The sequence below is a fragment of the Hordeum vulgare genome, chromosome 7H (genome assembly GCF_904849725.1).
Source record: "Hordeum vulgare subsp. vulgare chromosome 7H, MorexV3_pseudomolecules_assembly, whole genome shotgun sequence".
In the NCBI taxonomy this organism is placed as follows: domain Eukaryota; kingdom Viridiplantae; phylum Streptophyta; class Magnoliopsida; order Poales; family Poaceae; genus Hordeum; species Hordeum vulgare.
Window position 1 is genome coordinate 547,937,208 of NC_058524.1, and position 13,416 is coordinate 547,950,623.

General features: G+C 41.7%; 1 pseudogene; it reads left to right on the forward strand.

Annotated features, from left to right (window-relative positions):
- Positions 1-1,874: 1,874 nt before the first annotated feature.
- LOC123409261 lies at positions 1,875-13,170 on the forward strand (annotated as a pseudogene).
- Positions 13,171-13,416: the final 246 nt, after the last annotated feature.

Sequence of the window (13,416 nt, forward strand, 5' to 3'; positions counted from 1 at the left end):
GCATGAGTCTTTTCTTGCATGGATGGGGTTTGCAGTCATCGCCATCAATATGGAGCTATGTATCTCTTTGAGGAATGGCGATTTTTGTGACACAACTTCCATTCTTGTTTCTATTATCATCTCTGCTTATTTAAACAAGAACTGGTTTATAATAAAGTATGGGAACGATCTGTATTACTGCCATCCCATCTTTTTTATATTATTATCTAAGTTTATAGTGGCACAAAGCTACCGCGTGGACAACTATTATGTATATATACACCGTGATTCATGTAATAATGCCGAAACCTTCAGATACATGATGGGCACATATTTAAGAGAAAACAATCCTTATTTGCCACTGAATGCTATGTCCCAGTGCGAAGCATGTGAACTTTCTGCTCATCCTCTGGGGCCGCTGAGGTTCAGAATTTCATGCCATTCACTGTGTGCTCGATCACCTGCACCAAGTTCTAGCTTCTGGACTTGATGAAATTTTGTTTTGTTGCAGATCCGAAGAGGCGTGAGTTTTTCTTGCGTGGATGGGGTTTGTAGTCATCGCCATCAATGTGAGAGTTATCTATATATGTTGAGGAATGACGATTTATGAAACAACTATCATTCCTCTTTCTATTATTATCGGTGTTTGCTCATTAAAACAAGGACTGGTATGTAATAAAGAGGGCAAAGAAATAGCAAAGTTTGTCATGTTGGTTCAATGAAGGAAACATTGTTATGTTGTCCCGTGGCGGAGGCCGTTCATACTTTGCGTAAGCCCGCTGTGGACGCTGCAATATAGGGTTTAGGTCTAATTTATTTTGTAGAATGAATTTATTTTCTTCTTTTTAGTTGAAACGAAGTACAAATATTTCTCTTGTTGATCTGTATTTTCATTTTCTTAGGTTTGCTTCCAGTTGAGAAGGTAAGTGAGAACGAGATGGAGCATGAAATTCCAGTTGAGAAGGCATGAATCATCTGACCAATATCACTGGGTAAAGTGTGCACGCTAGCCATTGTTTGATATATCTTTTTTACATCTAAGTAGAATAAAAAGCCTAAACACAGGAACTAATGGAGATAGCATAGTTTATCATATCTTGATGTTCATTATCTATAATTTTGTGTGAATAATGTGACTGATGGACGTAACTTGATGACCAAACAGTAAAATCTTGAGTCAAAACCTCCGTCACGAACCTGAAACCAAAGTTTATTAGAGAGATAACATATCTTGTAAACTGGACATAGCAACAAAGAGCTGGTAGTAATTACATTCTAACGACATGCATATCATACAACCCCACGTACATAGGGATGGCAATTTTATCCATGGATCTGGATACCCGTGGATACCTGACCCGGTTGGGCAAGGGTATAGAGCGCATTTCTGCCCATGGATCCATGGATATGGATACCCATGACCAGCCGAGTTGGACACAGTTTTAATTTTTGCTCCATGGATATCCAGTGGATACCCATATGACAAATGGTCCCCTATGATAGTCACATTAAACTAAGAAAATGTGCAACCCCAAGTCACTCGCTGTCAGAGAAGGTCAAAGTGTGACCCATGTTCCCTAATCCCCCACAACTCCACTAACGTAATTAATAAACCTAATCTTAGTTAACGAACGATGACGAGTTAATTTGATCTTTGGGAAGGCTTCATGTTGATTTTTCTATGCCCATGGAGCTCCATGGATATCTGGATATCCAATGGGTTTGGGCATGGGCACAATTTGTGCCCATGGATACTTTGGTGGATGGGCAAATGGTAGGAATATGGGTCATGGGTTGGATTTGGACCAGCTCCACCCGCTCCAAACACGACCCATTGCCATCCCTACACGTACAACGACAAAGCAGGATCGAACGTCGTGATGGTTCGACCAGCGATGGTTCCACTCTCTAGTGACCGCCCGAATCCTCCATCTTCCTCAAGCGTGAATCCATCTACGCCAATCTATCCCAACCTGCGTGCCCGCTCGCTCCCGCTGCAGCAGGACGAGGACGTCGAGGTCGAGGCCGGCTGGAGCGATCCCCTCGCATCCCACCCACCTGTGCCCCCTCCCCTCCATCTCTTCCTTTGAGTCCTGACCCTGGGCTAGGGTTCCATCCGCCCCCGCCCCCGCCCCCATCTCCTGCTCCACCTCCCCTGCCCCCATCTCCTCCTCCTCTGCCGTCCCTACTGCTCGGATGCGCACGCGTCCGGCCGCTCCAAGGCTGCCGCCAGTGCTGCCCCTCGGCACGCGTGTCCATCGCGACCATGGAGTCCGCCGCCGCCGTTGCTGTAGCCGCCGTAAGTGACACACGTGCCCCGTCCCTCTCGGTCTCCCAGACACTGGCTAGCTCTGGTCATGCAGTTCATGACTCTTTGTCGTGTAGTCGGCGGATGAGGACACGGAGACGACGAACCCAAGGACGATGGTGGCGGTCATCCTCGGCGGCGGCGCCGGGATCAGGCTCTTCCCTCTCACCAAGCGTAGGGCCAAGCCGATGGTGAGTTACCACTTACCACCACTCCTCTTTCCATGATTCGGCAAATGCGAGTAGATTAGATTGTTTGACATGCATTGGACTGACTCGTTGATGGTGCCACCCGCCGCAGGTGCCGATAGGCTGCACATACAGGCTCATCGACGTGCCCATGAGCAACTGCATCAACATCGGGATCAACAAGGTGTACGTCCTCACGCAGTTCAACTCCGCCTCCCTCAACCGCCACCTCTCCAGGGCATACAACTTCAGCAATGGCGTCGGCTTCAGAGACGATTTCGGCGAGGTGCCAAATCCTGTAGTTCAATTTAGACTGCGTATACTACTTATTATGGGATAATTCATTATGGATGGCAGACGCACTGCTTCAAGGAATCTTCGGGTCTTGCTTTGATTATCTGAAACAGGGATAACAGAGTGGGAACTGATTGTTTTGTTTTTTCAGGTTCTAGTAGCAACTCAAAGGCCTGGATCAGAGGGAAAGAGGTGGTTTCAGGGTACGGCCGACGCGGTTCGGCAATTTGGTTGGCTTTTGGATGTATATTTGCTCTCCGTGTGTGTGAATGATATACACTTTTCTTTCATCGCTACAAACGATGAATCATGGTGCAGGGAGTGTGCACGTGGTATGTAGAAAAATGTTCACTGATATAATTACAGAATTAAGAAACTGGGTTCAGCTGTGCTTTGGGTTCCGCTACTGGAAACCTCATGCTTGTAATTCGGCATGTTATTTATTTATTTTTTGCTTTCCAGGATGCCAAATCTAAAGACATAGAAGATGTGCTGATTCTTTCAGGAGATCACCTCTATCGTATGGACTACATGGACTTTGTTCAGGTAATTTACCGCATAAAGACTGTTTTCCACACTTGTCTGTTCAAGTACATGGTTAAATTGCTCTCGCCACTCCATATGTAGAGTCATCGGCAGAGAGATGCAGGCATCAGCATATGTTGCTTGCCAATTGATGACAGGTGATTTCCTCTCTATTTCAGTGGCTAATGTACATAAAGTCACAAGTGGCCTTCCACTGCGCATCATCTACATGCAGAGGAAATACTATAATTCTTCTTCAAATTTTGAAGTTTTTGAAAAAAATGAATTGCCATTGCTTTGTGAAGGAAAATGTTTGATTTTTAGCATATAATGAACTCTTCTATTTAACATTCTGTTAGTTTATGTCTTGTGGATTAGAAATGAATAATTTTGTTTTCAATGTTAGTCGGGCGTCTGATTTTGGTCTAATGAAGATAGACGACACATGAAGAGTTATTTCATTTAGTGAAAAACCGAGAGGAGCTGACTTGAAAGCAATGGTAAGTTGAATTGATTTCTTCGTGCCACTCACCTCTCCAGTCCACACTTGAGAGTAACATTCTAGATGGCCAAGTGCACATCTTATCAGTTAGTACAACACTGAGAATGTCATTCAAATAAAATAAAACAAAAGTTCATGGCCATTTTTTTGGCAGCAAGTTGAAACCACTCTCCTCGGCTTAACGAAGGAGGAAGGAGAAATGAAACCATACATAGCTTCAATGGGGGCATACATATTCAAGAAAGAGATACTTCTAAATCTTTTGAGGTATGCCAATTCAACTTATTGGATATCAAAATGATGTCAGTTAAATATTATATTTGATTCTTCCTTGAAAAAAGTGTATCCAGTTCTCCAAATATAAGGCAAACTACCAAAGTTTCAGTAAACATGGAAAGTACTAAAAAACAAGCTATTTCATCTTCAAATATTTGATGTTGTAGATTTTTTTGGGATACTACCTTATGTTGTAGTAACGTGCATTTTTCATAGAACAACTTGATCAAAAGTACTCCCTCTGTACCTAAATATAAGTCTTTTAAGATATTTCAATATGTGTCTACATACGGAGCAAAATGAATGAATTTATACTCTAAAATATGTCTATATGCATCCGTATGTAGTCCATTAGTTGAACCTTTAGAAAGACTTATATTTAGGAACGGATGGAGTACATCTTAATAAGCATTGCATTGTTGTTAGGTCAGATGGCGTTTTCCCACTGCAAATGATTTTGGCTCTCAAATAATTCCTGCTGCACCAAGAGAGATTAATGTAAAGGTATGTGAATATCATAAGTGCAATCATTAGTAGGCATGCTGTTTAAGCTTTTCTGAGCAGTTAAAAAAACAGTTTTAACATGCTCCCTCTTACCCCCTCTTTTGTCATGAGAGGTAAGAGTATATAAGTTTATTACCAAGTTCCGTTGTTCCATGTGTGCTGCTAATTTGTCTGTTAATTTTTCATTGTTAAGATGTCGCGGCTGAAATTCTAGCTGTTAAATATTTATCTGCAGTTTGCAATTTCTCTCGGGGTGTAATCTAAGTTTTATTTATGTGTTTTCATATATTAGCAGCAAATACTCATGTCCACTTTCATTCTTTTCCAATGATTTTTTTAGTAGTTTTTCAGTTTTGATTTGTCTGAGCAACAATTGACATCATCAAGTATGTAAGTTGTGTGATTGAATCAAGTTGCATAAGTAAATCCTAATTTCCACCATCTATTTTTCATCTAAATTGCTGCTATTGACATCTATAGGTAAGCATATGCTCGCATTAAAGACGCCATCGGCATCTACCACTAAGCATACACAAAATAAAATTTCATGGTGGTCCTCCCATTGGAACATATGCTCACATTTTCCTCCTTCTGAACTACCCAGATCACATGGTGCATGGAGAAGTATGTGATTCAAAACTACAACAACCGAATAAAGAGGTGAGTTAATTTGCATTGTGAGTTCTACAACCATAGTAATCCAGTAGTATCTGCATGTTCTTAGAGATTCTAGGTTTGTCTTTTCACTATAAGTTATCACACAATCTTCCTATTTATTTTTACAAGAATACAAGAATCTTGCAAACACAAAAATCAGGCTTTAACAAGGGTGACAGCTGGTGGGTCACTTCCAATACAGCGATCTTCCAGCGCGGTGGGGCTACACTCGAGCAGAGGAGTGGCAGTGGAAGCGCCAAACTGGCGGTGCCTGACCAGCCACTTCACGCTCTTCGTGAACCATGGAGCTAGCGGTCATCCTCTGCTCTCAGGTACGTTTTCCAATCTTTCTGCAAATTAGACGTGCACTTTGCCGAGTAAAACATATTTTACTGTCAGAACTAGAACAAACACACACACACATCTACTATCTGATTCGCTGCTGATACTAAGTTATGAACTATCATGTTCATTAGTGCAGAGTGCAGACACGTTCTTTTGGCACACAAAATAGTCCTCCCAACACTACGTCATGTCTATTAATTGTGACTTCTGCAGCATGCGGCATGTTTTTATCGAAACTACATCACATTGTTTGTGCCTTTGCATTGCCCTTACTGCTGCACCATGCACCCCTAGGTTCTTCTCTCCCATGGCAGGGGCCAACGGGTGGCAACGGACGGTGGGACAATGGATGGTGATGCAACGAACAACAGGAGATCCGCCGGTGGCAATGGACGGGAGGAGGCGGGGGGGGGGGGGGGGGGGCGTGCACAGTGGAGGTAGAGGAGGTCGCTGGTGGAAATCTGGCAAGTGGTGGCGGCGTATAGGGATTATGGTTTGATGTTTGTCTTTTTACCTATAGCACTGAATACTTATAGCACTCACTTTCATGTATATGTGGTGTTGATCCTAAGTTTGCCAAGACAATGCTTCATAAAAATCACCCGGATTATGCAAATTGGACAAAAGCCTAAGTTGTCCTACTTTATAGATGACGGAATTGAAATCTTGTGTTCATGTGAATACACATTGGTTGATGTATATCTCATAAAGTAATTGTCTTGAATTATAATTATATTCAACCTCTACCTACTCACCCACGACAATTTGCCCTCTCTATGAAAGCATGCGTACTAAGCGTCGTATCAAGAGTACAAAGGAAAACATAGTGTACGATTCAATTTACTTTGGGATGGAGATTTCGTGTAGTTATAAATTACAAGTTGTAGTTTTGCCATTCGAAATCTTTTTACCAACGAATTGTACTGCTTGTAGTGCTTAAGCAGATTCATCATGTTACAAGGGCATAACCGAGTGGGTAAAAGTCAATAACAAAGAGCTTTTGTACTCTAAGGTAATCGTTTGCAATATGAGCCACAATTTTGTTGCTTCTCCAATAGTAGGTGTGGTTTGCCAACCACTATTTTAAACACTTTTGTCCGGTTCAACTTTTTTACCATTTACAATGCCTGGTGGAAGGGAATATGTGTCACACTATGTTTATTCCATTAAATCATGTAGGCAGAAGGCATTGTAAGTATGGATAATTTCATTGTAAAGGGTAAAAAATAGAATTCACAGTAAAATAATAGTGTTTTGTATTGTGAGAATAATTCGCCCCTGTTTTGCACGTAAATCACACACCTTAAATCATAAAAACCACTAGCTAGCTAGCAGACCTGACTGTTGAATATAACCGATGTGACACAATGATGTGAAGAAACATAAGCATAAGAGCGGTGATATGCAAAGTTAGTCCAAAATGACAATCAGACAAGTTTTTGTTATTCTCATAGCAACTAAAAATATCTTGGTTTAGTTACATCAGATAATTAAGTACTTTATATGCAATCCGGCTCCCGGGAGCATGTGCTTGTGCTCATGGAAAATGAATTTTGAAGTGTCAAAAATATCCTAGCAAAAGTTTTATGTGTTCTTTGTCACATCCAAATACTACGTGGAAAGTTTTAGGCAAAAAGATTAAACATCCTGGCATGTGCAAAAAAATTGAACATCAATTGTTACCTCAAAATGTCACACAAAATTATTATTTTCACCGACGAAACACCATTACTCTGTTTCGCATGAAAATTATCAAGCATGCTTGTGACACTAACAAGAACATCTACAAAAGATATCAGATTATTTTTAAAACAATTACTATTGTTTTTGGGTTACTGTTCATCAGGGTGCAAATGCGTCTGGGAGCCAAAATGCCTCCCCCTACATTATCATAACATAGTTGTTCTGGATCATGGAGTTACAGCTCGTCTTGATTAGATTTTGTATATAATAATTGTATATGATTTTATTTTTCTTAAACAAAATTGTTCGAGTGTTCTGCTATGTCTGGCAAAGGGTGATCCACTGGACAAGAGTTGTAACCTTTAAAGTTTGTGGTTGCTTAATTGTTAATATATAATACTTTTAGTTGATTCTTTTTTGGTCCTTATTAGGGTTGTTCTTGCGAGAAGGCTTATTCGATCAAGGTGTAAGATCTATGACATTTGTCTTTCTAGCAATTGGATTTCGATGCATGGTTATGCAAAATATAGGTTTTTATTTGCTTACTTGTGTTGCCCACCACATCTTGGTTTATGCATAGTTTTTGCTGCTTGCATGTGACGGTCAGAGCAGCAAGTGGGTTCTATTTTTTCTCTACATTCAGTTGGATTTGCTTCTGTTGTATTCTGTATTACCCGGTATAGTTGTTCACGAAACTAAGATGCAATATCATGTTTGCCTTCATACAGGTTTGTTATCCAGGTATCTGCTGTAGGTTGAAAACGTACACATGCCTCTCCTTCTCCCCTCCTATACCCTAAACCCTAAATAACCTTGATAGTGCCACTCCTTCAATTTAATATTCAAATTACTTTCTCTAAAATTTGCATGAACAAACTTGAATATAAACCAACCTTCTACTTAAGAATGATGTGTGGGCTTGGGTGAAGTCCATGAAAGCGAAGTGTGCTGGAATTAAAATGCTTATGTAGTGTCAGAATTCTAGCGTTCTATTTTGAAAATAAAAATTGAAATAAGATTCAGAAAAAAATATATTAGAACAGTTGTCACATTCCCTTTCTGGTGGTAGTAATTGAGGATTCCATAAATAGGGATAGCTAAAGTGCTTCAGTAATGACAACACTGAGCGAAAAACTAAGTTGTTGACAACAGACCTATACACTTGTCCCTAGCGACAATGCGGGTTTACTTTTGTCGTAGCACCATAGGCGGGAGCTTATCATGTTAAAGTGAAACTATATGGTGTGAAGTAGAGCGATAGGAGCAGATCTTGAGCAAAAGGAGTGGATCGAGATTGAACCCACATAAGGACATCAACGTCGCATTATTATGTTGTCCCGTGACAACGTACGGGCATTTAACTAGTAAACTTGTAACACGACAATTATTTTTAAAAAGTGTTCACACAAATGAGCTATCATGTGTGAAGATTCATGGCTTTCAAGCCACATGATCAATCTCATGGCCATATTCATGGCATAGTTTGTTGAAATGGTCTCATATTTTTTATAATGGTGCATGTTGGAGTGACAAACAATGTTGATTAAGGAAGTTTTCATCTTCCTTGTATGAAAAATCATTTTTCATTTTTCAAGTGCCCGAAATGAGTTTTTTTGTGAAGGACCTACCATATATTTGTTTCAAAATTGGTCCAAATCATTTTTCTAACATACTAGGCCATATTTAGTGTACAATTGACAAAATGGTTGGGTGTCAAAAGCTTTTATCCATCTCTCATGAAAAAGACAAATCTATGTCGAATCAGTTGGAAGCGGGTCAAATTTGAACTGCGGCTGCCTTATAGTTTGCTCTTTATTTTTTCCAAAAATCATTTCTAGGTACACAAGTATCTATGTAACCATAGAAACACCAAAAGGTTTCCAACATTCAACCACTAGGTAGGAATGGTCATGCCCGTCGTTTCGACCGCATTTTGAAACGGCCATGAAAAATTCAAAAAAAATCAAAAAATTGGGAAACCTTCGTGTCACATCATCACATGTGACCTGCCAACTAGAAAAGATATATAAATTTGAGTACCGATGTCTTCTTGAACTATTGGTTATGATTTTAACCATTATTTCTACAATGTTTATAAGAAAGAAAAAGAAAAAGTCTGCCTCCAAACCCCAAAAAACTAGTGAAAATTTTCCCTCCCACCCCACCAAAATTTCCCTCCACTCCCTCTCCCACTACCACACGGGACCCACCACTCCCCTCTCCATTCCACTCCCCACTACCCACGCGGGATCCATTCCACTCCCCACTCCGCCGCCCCTCCCCTGCTCCGCGCCGCCCCGCCGCCCCTCCCATGCTCCGCGCCGCCCCTCTCCCCTCTCCCCGACGACGACTACATCGACGACGTCGACGGGTACATCTACATCGACGACGTCGACGGATACATCTACATCAACGACGACGGCTACATCTACATCGATGTCGACGGCTACGACTACATCGACGACGACAACGGGTGCATCTACATAATCAACAGTCGACGACGATAGGTACCTCTCCCCTCGACCCATCTCCCGTCGATAGATCCCCCTCATGTGTTCTTCTAGGGTTTGATAGATCCTCCTCATGTGTTCTTCTAGGGTTCATGGGGCTGGATCAATTGGTATGGTTCGGTACATTCATGGGGTTAGGGTTAGGGTTCATGGTGTTAGGGTTAGATTCATGGGGTTAGGGTTGTAGTTGTCATGGGGCTGGATCAATGGGGTTGGATCATGGGGTCCTGCATTTGTGATGGGTAACAAATGGGGGTACATCCCCCACCTGGTCGATCTAGGGTCAGGATTCAGTCAATCTAGGAGCTCGTGGAGGTTCTTGTTCATGTTCATGGGATTTATTCCTAGTGGTTCGTTCTATCCCCCTCTGGTTAATTAGAGTTTCCATCAACAATACTTGCTTGTATCAGTAGCACTTGGGGAAGAAGCTACTAGGGTTGGTATCAACAGTACTTGCTTGCTTGCTCCTCTTCAATTTTCTTCCTTGCTTGCTTGTTTCTATCAGTAGCACTATGCTTGTTTCTATCAGTAGCACTTCTTTTGCTTGCTTGCTTGTATTAGTAGCACTTATGCACTTTGCTTGCTTGTATTAGTAGCACTTATGCACTTTGCTTGCTTACTTGCACACCGCTTGTGTTTTTTATTCACCAAATGTTGGGCAACCAGTTGCTATGAATGCATATGTTTGCCTCCATTAGGGATACAGTTGAGTAATTACTTTACTTATAGATGATTGCAGGTACATGGATAAAATTGCAAGTTAAAACATAAAATTAATTGTTGTAAATAGTTAATGCATTGCTTCACATATATAGTTTTCTTCAACTATCAGTTTAGTACATTACTACCTCCTGTTTCACATGTTTTAATACAGATGCATTGCTACACTTGTATGTGCATGCTAGTCCAAGTGCTTCAATTTAGTTGCTTGCTTCAACTGTCAGTTTAGTAATGATGCATTAACTGTATGTGCATTGCTACACGTGTATGTGCATGCTGGTCCAAGTGTTTTACATGTATTAGTACTGATGCATTAACTACATCACTATATTGTTGATCCAACAAGTTTGCTAGCTTCACATGTATTACATGTATGTGCATGCTCGTCTAAATGCTTTCCTTTATTGATATAAGTGCATCATTTTACTTTATCCCTGTTGTATTTGATTGTTGTTTATTCTATTTTGCAAGCTCCACCTCAAGATCATCCATGTCAAGGATGACAAGGTCAAACCCGAGGACAACCAGTGGTATGCAAGTTGCTCCTTGTGGTTATACTGTCAGATTTATAAAATGTGTCTTAATATGCTAAGTGAAATGTAATATGCTAAGTAAAATATCTTGGAGGCTCGTGATGTAAAATACTGTCAGATTTTATTATGCAAATGTATTGCTGTAATCTGAATTAGCTGGCTTAGCTGTGTCTGTGTGCTGTTACTCTTCCTTAGCTGAATAAGTAGGATTAAATGATAATAAAATATCATAAGATATGTTTGGCTGTCTTTCCATGCATTCCAACAATTAACGTAATAATTATGTTTACTTTGCCTTGCAAATATGAGCATCCTCTCACCGAGTACGAGAAGGTTAGGGCTAGAAATATGATGAGGAACAATCGGATATTCCAGTCCCTTGGAATTGATGCAATAGCGTCAATGATTAGGAAAACAAATGATGTACAAGAAGGTACAACTAATGGGGTTCAAGAAGGTAGTGGAGTTATTAGTGATGACCCAGAGTACAATCCTAAGGAGGATGAAGTTGTAGTGCACAAGACTGTTAAGGTGCAAACTCTGTCTTGCTTGGAGGGTTCGGGTTCTTGTATGCTCTGTGTTTCCTTGTGCTCACATATTTATCTTGTGACCTAATTTTTTCTGTGCTATTTATACAAGGCACTGAAGACAGCCAGCAAGAAGAGGAAGAGCTCAGAAGCATCTGCTGCAATGCCTCTAGGAAGGGTGATGGCCCCACCTCCAGGACAAACAAAGAGGATCCTGAAACCTGATGAACCCGATAGAGTCACAAGGCAGAAAGCAACTATGGCAGCTGCGACGGACCATCAGGAAAGTCCGCTGGGCATGGACTTTGAGAGCTTGGTGGAAGTGTGTGATGAGTTTTTGTGAAGCTGTGCACCTGTGAAGTTGTCAATTATTTAAGTGATTGGTCATTCTGGTGATGAAACAATGTCTTGCTCTATTTGATCCTGATGAAGTATTTTGTGAAGTTGTAAATTATTTAAGTTTTGTTTGGACCATTTTGTTTGGGCACTAAAGTTAGTTTGGACAGCAAAAAGGCCGAGGCCCAAACAAGAAATAGACTAAGAAGGCTTGGGCCTAAAAAAAGAGTAGGCCAAGGCCCAAACTAGAATTTGTCTAAAAAGACTTGGGCCTAAAAAAAGAGTAGGCCAAGGCCCAAACAAGAACTGGACTAAAAAGAGTAGGCCAAGGCCCAAAAGAAAAGTGGACTAATAAAAATCCTGCTCAGTAAAAGATTCTATCCCAGAAAATAAAAGGCCAAATTATTGGGCCCGACCCATGTAGACGACCGGAATGGACCGGGCTGAATCTTATTTACGACCTTTTCATTTGGTTATAATTCTGCCACGGTGGCTCTGACGTGGTGTGGGCAGATTGCTAGTGACCAAATCATTTGGTCGTTAAACCTACGACCTTTTGTTTGGTCATAAAATCTTACGACCAATCCAGAAAAAAGGTTGTTATAGTTCACTAAAGACCCTCAGCTTTAGACCTTTTGTTTTTGGTCATAAAAAGGTCACAAATGGAAATCAATGACCATTCAGTAACCAATATTGAAGGTCGTTAGTTGACATATTTCTTGTAGTGAGAGTTGTAGTAGGTCACGGGCGTTTATTGATCCGGACTCTGTTGTAAACTCAAGGCCTTCCCCCTATATATAAAGGGGAGCCCTCAAGCCAGAAAGATCAAGCAAGAAACTCTCGGGAGCTAGGTTAGCTATACCGCATCCTTGTAATCGAGATCTCCATCAATATAGACACCAAAGCATGACGTAGGCTTTTACCTCCATCGAAGGGGCCGAACCTGGGTAAATCCGTCTCTCACTCCCGATCAACCTCTTTGAGTCACCACGACAATGACCTCACCACTAAGTCCTTTCACGAGGACATCTACCATGACAAAACCACGACAGTTGGCGCCCACCATGGGGCTATCGCAAGGTGGAGTTGAGTTCTCGGAGGGAGCTCTTCCAGGGTTCAGGAGATACGCGGTTGGTCTGATGACCAAGAGTCGTCGAGGCAAGCTTAGCATCGACAGATCAGGCTGGGGCCCCGAGGCCGGCTCAACTGAGTCAGGGTACCAGGTCCCCTTCGGCAAGGTTCACGTCTTCATCGGCAAAATCGGCATGCCAGTGCCCGAATAGGACACCTTCACCGACCTCGTCGATTCAGCTCGGTACGCCCAACCCAGCCGGCATCAAGTTGGGTGGCGTCATGTCTTTGTTGGCTTCACTCAAGGAATCGGCCTCCCGGGTGAGTCGGTGGGTGGCGAGGACACCCTCATCAACACCGATGGAGAGTCGTCGATGGGAGACACTTAATCAATCTGTCCTCACTATGATGGGGGACTTAGGGGCTTCCAGGGGATAGAAGCCGCCAAGGAATCTTGT